This window comes from Geotrypetes seraphini, chromosome 13 (assembly GCF_902459505.1).
Source record: "Geotrypetes seraphini chromosome 13, aGeoSer1.1, whole genome shotgun sequence".
Classification (NCBI taxonomy): domain Eukaryota; kingdom Metazoa; phylum Chordata; class Amphibia; order Gymnophiona; family Dermophiidae; genus Geotrypetes; species Geotrypetes seraphini.
In genome coordinates, this window is record NC_047096.1 from 24,590,105 (window position 1) to 24,598,640 (window position 8,536).

The 8,536-nt window shown below is 44.5% G+C and overlaps 1 protein-coding gene across 5 annotated transcripts in view; it reads right to left on the reverse strand.

Annotated features, from left to right (window-relative positions):
* Nucleotides 1-889, reverse strand: part of UBE4A (ubiquitination factor E4A) — a 50,905-nt gene extending 50,016 nt beyond the window's left edge. Inside the window, exon 1 of one of the 5 annotated variants that reach the window (XM_033918545.1) lies at nt 737-889. The gene's annotated coding sequence lies outside the window, so the exon portion shown is untranslated. Of the gene's footprint in view, nt 1-439; nt 560-736 lie in introns of those variants that run through there. The other 4 variants (XM_033918543.1, XM_033918541.1, XM_033918544.1 and 1 more) reach the window with 4 other exon arrangements.
* Nucleotides 890-8,536: the final 7,647 nt, after the last annotated feature.

Below are 8,536 nucleotides of genomic sequence, written 5' to 3' on the forward strand. Positions count from 1 at the left end.
CGGCACATCCTTTCTGAAGAAGCACTTACTTATGCATGAAACATCGGGGAAAATCATCAATTGTATAAGGAAGGAAGAAAAACATACTGAATGCTGGTGCCTATTATGTGAGAGCAGCTTTCCCATTACAATGTAATTAGTTTCGGTGCCAAGAGTAGGAATATCAACCAGAACAGGCTAATGAAGATAAATCACAGACAAGAACATAAATAAATGAGCTTAACACTTGAATCTGAAAAGTCTTGTCTCATGAACCTTGCTACAGAGATACCAAGTCACACATATTCGGCTGCCCTCGCACCCTCACGCGCCGAGCCACCCGCTCTTAATACGCATTCGGGGACCGAGCTTCCCTCCTTGTCCATATCTCTCCTCCCTGTCCACAATTCACCACCTTTCCCTCAAAGCCCCCCCCCCCCCCCAGTCAAACTCATCATACCTACGGTCGCCCACCACCAGCCCCAAAACTTTACTTCTCCAGTACCCCGTCCCCTCTGATTCAACGTCTCTCCCTCGGATACGTCCGCTTTGCCGGAAACCGGAAGTTACGTCAGAGGAGGGCGGGTCCCCAGAGAATGAAAGCTGTGGGGTTAGTCGCAGCCGATTTCAGACCCCCCCCCCCAAAAAAAAAAAAAAAAATACAGACAAATTTTAAGTATAGAGCTGCGCGAGAGCAAGATTTGCAGGTGCCACATTCACGTAGAAGCGCAGAGCCTCTCAGTGATCAACTACGTACCTAGGGTCCTTCAAGATGTCCAAGTACCGCCTCTTCCTACTTTCAATAATTCAACGCAGCCGCACTTACTCTCTGTCTTGCCTGATGCAGCAAGGCTCACACTGATACGTACTGCACAGGCCGGCAGCATCAGAGGTCACCTGATCTACGGACGCATGCGTGTGGCGACTGACAGGTTCCCTCACGCGTTAGTGATACTCTCTGTTCTCGTTGGTCCGTGCAGCACCTGTCAGTGCGAGCCTTACTGCATTAGCCCGGGCATAGAGCGAGTGCGGATGCTCTCAGTTGTTGAAGCGAGAACTTGGAGGACTTGCTGCACGGTGCTAATTAATTTTGATGGATTTTGCCATCAAAGCAGTAAGTGTTAAATAATGCACTGGCCCTGATATTCTAAACTTACCATGCTGCCTTGGTATACAAGAAATAAAATGATTATTATTATTATTATTAATATACAAATGAGCTTCGTGGAGGTTCCCAGAAATTCCTTGCGATCGGTTGTTGGACAAAGCGACTAACACGTGCGCAGAATAGACCACAGAAAGAGGCATAAATGTATGCTTGTGCCAGGAAATACTATGTCATAGGCATACATGAGCGTCAATCATAGGTCCCCCCATACTTCCCCTACCCTCACCCATATCGTCTTTCTCCTCTTGCTCTGGGCTGGAGACATCAAGCACAATCCCTGTCCTCCTAACCAATTTTCACCCTGCTCTTATGGTCCACCTTAATCCAGGCCAACCTGCACTATCACCAACCTTATTAATATTCCCCTCCTCCTCCCTGCCATTTTGCGCCCTATGGAATGCTCACTCTGTTCCTAACAAGCTTGTCTACATCCACAACCTCTTCATCTGGCGAACTCTGCATCTGCTCGCACTAACAGACCTGGATCTGCCCTGATGACTCTATCTCAGCTGCAGCCCTGTGTCATGGAGGCTACCTTTTATCCCACATGCCTCGCCCAGTTAGTCAAGCAGGAGGTGCTGGGCTGCTACTCTCACCTTCTTGCAGATTTCAACCCCTTCTCCCACCACAATCCCAGCACTTTCCCTCCTTTGAAGTCCATTCCATCTTTCTATTCGCTCCCCTACCTCTCCAAGTAGCAGTCATCTACTGGCACCCCTACCCCCACCCGATGCATCCCGCTCTTCCTTCCTCACTGACTGACTCCTGGCTCTCCTTTTTCCTACGACTCTTTCGCTTCCAGGTTCCTTGCTCCACCAGCCCTACACACCAGAAAAGACACTGCCTGGACCTAATCCTTTCCTTCAACTGCTCACCCTCCAAATTCTGCAATACCACCCTCCCCCTCTCTGACCATTATCTGTTAACGTTCACAATTCATCCCACAGACCTGGCCAATTGCTACCAATACGTTCAGGAACTTTTAGGCTATCAATCCTAGAGCCCTCTTCACTGCTGTCTCATCTCTCTCCTCAACTACTATATCACACAAGACTGTCAATGAAGCCATCCTCTCCTACAATACCATTCTCTCTGCTCTAGAATGGGCATCTCTCCCTCTGCATCACAACACAGGTTTTCTAGCAGTCTCTGACACTGACCGGCACCCCTGGACCAGTCTCTTTTTTTGTCGCCAACACCACATTTTGAAAATAGCTTGGCATTTTTTAAGAATCCACAGGAGAGCTAATTTCAATGTTGAAGAGCCCATTTGCATGTCAGTGTCGGAGACTGCTAGAAAACTCGCTAAAGCACAGTATCTCTACATCCCGCAGATATCCAAGGAAGAAAAAATAAGAACAAAGGAGAACCAGCTTGGCTAACTAAGGAGGTGAAGGATGTGATAAGGGAAAGGAGGAACTCGTTTAAAAAATGGAAAAATGAACAAACAACAGAGCCCAGGAACAGTCACAAGGTTGACCAGAAGAAATGTCACAAGGCGGTAAGAGAGGCCAAAAAGGTCTATGAGGAAAAGATTGCGCAAGAAGCCAAAAACTTCAAACCCTTTTTTAGATACATAAAAGGAAAAAAAACAGCACAGGAGGCAGTGGGCCCTCTCGACGACCAAGGAAGGAAAGAGTACATCAAGGAAGACAAACAGATTGCAGATAGGCTAAATTCATTCTTTGCGTCTGCCTTTACCAAGGAGAACACTGCAACAATACCTGAAACAGGGAGAGTATTCAAGGGAGAAATTGAGGAAAGCCTCACCACAGTGAATGTGGATTTGGACATGATATACTATCAGATCGACAAACTAAAAAGCGATAAATCCCCCGGACCGGATGGAATTCACCCGAGAGTGCTAAAGGAGCTTAAGGTAGAAATCGGAGAACTGTTACAATCCCTAGCTAACTTGTCAATTAGAACCGGACAAATACCAGACGACTGGAGGATAGCAAATTTCATCCCAATCTTCAAAAAGGGATCAAGGGGAGAACCAGGAAACTACAGACCTGTGAGTCTTACGTCAGTTCCAGGGAAGATGGTTGAAGCACTAATTAAGGATAGCATAGTGCAGCACCTGGATAATCATGACCTGATGAGAGCTAGTCAACACGGTTTCAGGAAGGGGAAGTCATGTTTGACAAATTTGCTTCAATTTTTTGAGAAGTTGAACCGACAAATTGATAGCGGAGAACTGGTGGATATCGTATACTTGGACTTCCAGAAAGCATTCGACAAGGTACCACACGCAAGGCTCATGAGGATACTACAAAGCCATGGAATAGAAGGGGATATACTAAGATGGATAGGCAAATGGCTGGAGAACAGATTGCAGAGGGTGGGCATAAATGGGAAGTTCTCGGACTGGGAGAAGGTGACGAGCAGCGTACCCCAGGGCTCGGTTCTTGGGCCCATTTTATTCAATATCTTCATAAATTACCTAGAAGAGGAAACAACAAGTAACATAATCAAGTTTGCAGATGACACAAAACTATGTCGGGCAGTTGGGTCGAAAATGGACAGAGATGCACTTCAAAGAGATTTGAACCAACTGGAGAAATGGGCAGAAAAGTGGCAGATGAAATTTAATATAGAAAAATGCAAAGTGATGCACCTGGGCAGGTAAAACAAAGAACAAGAATATAAAATGTTATGTGTAACATTGGGCAAGAGCGAACAAGAAAGGGACCTGGGTGTACTGATAGACAGGACCCTAAAGCCGTCGGCTCAATGCGCAGCGGCGGCAAAGAAAGCAAACAGGATGTTGGGCATGATAAAGAAGGGCATCACGAGTAGATCGGCGGACGTCATAATGCCGCTTTATAGAGCAATGGTCAGACCACACTTGGAATACTGTGTCCAACACTGGTCTCCCTACCTAAAGAAGGATATAACCCTGCTGGAGAGGGTGCAGAGACGAGCCACGAAACTAATAAAAGGTATGGATAATTTGAGCTACAAAGAACGCCTCGAAAAACTGGGATTGTTCACCCTCCAGAAGAGAAGGCTGCGAGGGGATATGATAGAGACTTTTAAAATACTAAAAGGTTTCGACAAAATAGAGCAAGAAACTTTGTTATTCACATTGTCAAAAGTGACTCGAACAAGAGGTCATGGACTAAAACTGAGGGGCGGCAGACTCAGGACTAATGTCAGGAAGTTCTGTTTCACACAGCGAGCGGTGGACGTTTGGAATGCTCTCCTGGAGGAGGTGGTGACAGAGACCACCATTCTGGGATTCAAGGGCAAGTTGGATGCACACCTTCTTGCAAATCACGTTGAGGGATACGGGTGATCAAGGTGTCCATTTGGGAACACCTGGCTTGGCCTCCGCGGTGTGCGGGTCGCCGGACAGGATGGACCTTGGGTCTGATCCGGTGAAGGCATTTCTTATGTTCTTATGTTCTTAAGTTGGAGATAATCCCTTTTGATAATCCATCACTAAACTGCGTATAGGCTAAACCGCCAGAAAACAGTTTTGCAATGGCGTTAAAGTTTTCAGAAACTGGGCCTAAGTGACTTGTCCAGGGTCACAAAGATAAGCATGGGTTTGAACCCACAACCTCAAGGTGCTTTAACCACTGCACCACAGATTCAGACAAAAAAGTAATGAACTAGCTTGCCAGTGTGTATATGTGTTACTAAAGTAAAATACACAGTCATTAGAGGAAAGTTACAGATGGTGTATTTTTACCCGACAACCCTTCAGCAATATCATTTATAAAAATGTTAAAAAGAACAGGCTCAAGAACAGAACCTTGAGGGACACCGCTGGTAACATCCCTCTCCTCAGAGCGATCTCCATTGATCACTATCCTCTGTCGCCTTCCACTCAACTAGTTCCTGACCCAGCCCATCACTTTGGGACCCATCCCAAGGGCACTCAGTTTATTTATTAGATGTCTGTGTGGAACACTGTCAAAGGCTTTGCTAAAATCTAATTATAACCCATCTAGCGCACATCCTCTATCCAATTCTCTGGTCACCCAGTCAAAGAAATTGATCAGATTTGTCTGACAAGACCTACTTCTAGTGAATCCATGTTGGTCATTGTTGGTGGAACCATATGCTAACAGATTTCAAAACAAGTTGAGATAAGTCCATTTATTGTAATGTGTAAAATATTTTAGGCATTGCTATAAGCGCCAATGTGAAATTGGTGTTAGTTTTTTTTCTAACGATGAGGTAATTATCCTCAGTTTATACCTGCTGAATTGTAAGTATGTGGGGTGAGGTTCTGAGTCTTTTTCCTCTTTCTCTTTTTTCCACTGGATCTTGCAATTTGCAAAATTTGGGAATTGTTTGGATATTGGTTGTTTTAATTCAGAAGAGTGTTTGTGGTTAAGATCACTTATATATTCTGATATTGCCATCTTTTGTTCACTTTTGACCTGAAGAAGGTATTACATTTGAAAGCTAGTTAAAATGTATTAAATCAATCCAATATCATCCAGTATCATCTATATATCTTCTTGTTATCAAAATCGCTCTTATTCCATCTTGATCCTGGAAATATGGTGAACTTGAGTTTAAAATTTAAGTAACTCATTTTTCTTTTTATTGAATCAACTTGGATAAATGTGGTTATGTATTACTGACTTTATATTCTTGATTTAAATATGATGAATATGGATACGTATCTTTAACTTAAATTTACTTTCTGTACAAGTTTATACTTGATAAATAATTATAAAAAGATTAAAAAAAGGTATCATCTCATCTTTTTTTTGTTTTGTTTCTATTTATAATCTAAACCTTTTCAGGATAAGTCTGGTATTTTATTAGAGGCTTGTAAGGGTATTGGCTGAACATATACAGTGAGAAAAGGTCTCCAGTGGCATTCAGTGAGAGAAGTTGAAGATATACATATTTTTCTGTTGACCATCGGACTAGTTATAAGGTTGATCTTTCACTGGAGGGAGCTGCTTCCCCATGAAAAGAGAATAGGTTACAGAACAGGCAGTGCTTACATTTCTTGTTCAGGAAAAGCAGAACTTCTCAAGTACTTTCAGATCCAGTTTTCCTGAGGCTGAAAAGGTAGGAGTAAGCCCTAATAACCTGTGTATATGTGAGGAGAGAGGGGTGACAGTGCTTCTCTGATAATGCCTATGTCTGGTACGTGGGGGGTGGGGGACACTTAACGTAGCAGGAGCCAAGGACACAGTGTTTTTGACAGCTCAGAAAAGATAAGATGACAAATAGGCAAGAGTAAAGGTTGTTCACATGGCAAAGGAATGCAGTTAAGATTTAACAGGAATATTCCAGGAGAGACACTAGCTGCAAAGTAGAAGAGACTGTTTTCCTAGAATTAATTCCACTTCAGGATTTTGAATTGACTGACTTTGAGTTCAGATTCAGACATAAAAGTAATGAATTGGCTTGCCAATGTGTACACGTGTTGCTAAGGTAAAATACACAGTCATAAAAGGAAAGTTATCCTACTGGAAGGCAGCTTTAAAGCAACTCTGTCTTTGACTTAAAAGGCTAAGCTGCAGAAGATTGGCTAGAGTAGAAACTGCTTGCCCGAGGCAGCTTTAGACATTTATAAAGCCTGTATAAATTCAGCAAGGTTAAAAATAATTACTCTTGGTTGAAGGATTGGACGGTTTTCTAGCTAATATTCCATAAGCTGGAAACCCCACAAGAAGGTTTATACATACAGCCAATTGAAGAGATTTTTTGTTTGATTTTTTTCTGTAATAAAAGTAGGCTGCCTACTGTATTTTCTTTTATTGCTTATCACACTGGCACTACATAAATTGCCTTTTCATAAACACCTTGCCTGAACAAAGTTCCCCATAGATCTGGTATGAAAACCTGTAGACTCTTGTTTATCAAGAATGTTTGTCTTGTTTAGATTGTAAACTCCATAGAACAGCAGCTACAAGAAGTAACGGTACCTAGTTCGAAATATGTCCTAGAAATACTGAATGTCCACAATATCCATGTTAATTTTCACACTCCCCCCATCCTTGTACTATACATTGATTATACTATACATCCTTGTACTATACATTTTTAGCTTCACTCTTTTTTTAAATAACAATTGCAAAGCGTTGCATGTGTGAGGTCAATGATAGGAAGGTGTGAAACTCCAGAAGAGAGTAGGAACTTAGCTATGGGAGGAGTGAGACTTTATACTGAGACTCCACTATAAAGTATCAGTTTGGCAATGGAAAGAATGAGTGAGGCTCTGTTACAGTATGGGGCTCATTTTCAAAAAAGAAAAACATCTAAAGCATTATATGAGATTTGCATATAATGGAAGTGACAGGTATGCAAATCTCTCTCATGCTTATTCATTAGGGATATCTTGAAAACCCGACTGGCTGGGGGGTCCCCAGGACAGGGTTGAGAACCACTGATCTAAAGGATGGTATAAAGGGGAAGATAGACAATTTTCTCGCCAAACCCTTCCAATTCACTATTTTCGAAACTTTTAGATAGATTTCTAGGCTGTTCATCCTCAGTTCATCTAAATCTTAAGAGAGTGTGTTAGAGGCGTGGAAGGGCATAATCAAAAAAAACATCTAAGTCCCCTTTTGGTCTTAGTCCTTAAACGTTCAAAGCAGAAGCAGGGAAAGTGTCCATAACGAAAACAAATGTCCTTGTTTTGATTATGGCCTGCCTCTACTAAACGCCCAGATCACCACTACGTCTACAAGTACACCCCCATGACGTCTACACTTTTTGCCCATAATGAACCAAAAAAACGCCTAAGCCCCAAACGTCCAACAGAAGGGCTTTTAGGCGAAGGAAGAGCCAGTCCTTCGCCTAAAAGCTGGATTCTGTAACCGGTGTCTGTCAAAAACAACACCGGTTACAGAAACCCCCCCCCCCCCACACAACAATCCAGGCAGGAGGATGCCCAAGCCCTCCTGCCATGTTGAACCGCAACCCCCCCCCCCCCCGACAACATCGGGGCAAGAGGGAGCTGAAGCCCTCTTGCCCCATCCAACCGCGACCCCCCGACGATATCGGGGCAAGAAGGAGCTCAAGCCCTCTTGCCCCGGCGATCTTACCCCCCTCTCCCCCCCGCCGAGTACGAGCAGGCCAGGAGGGAGCCCAAGCCCTCCTGGCCCCGGTGACCCCCTACCCCCCCACCCCCACTACAATACGGGCAGGAGGGATCCCAGGCCCTCCTGCCCTCGACACAACCCCCCTCCCCCAATGACCGTCCCCTCCCCCAGAACCCCCGATCACCCCCCCGGCCAACCCCACGACACCCCCACCCCTTCCCTGTACCTGTAAGTTGGACGGACGGACGGGTGCCAAGCCCATCCGTCTGGCAGGCCAGCCAGGTCCAGAATGGGGCCAGATTGGCCCAGGCGACAGAAACCCCGCCCACAGGTGGGGCCTGAGGCGCCTGGGCCAATCAGAATA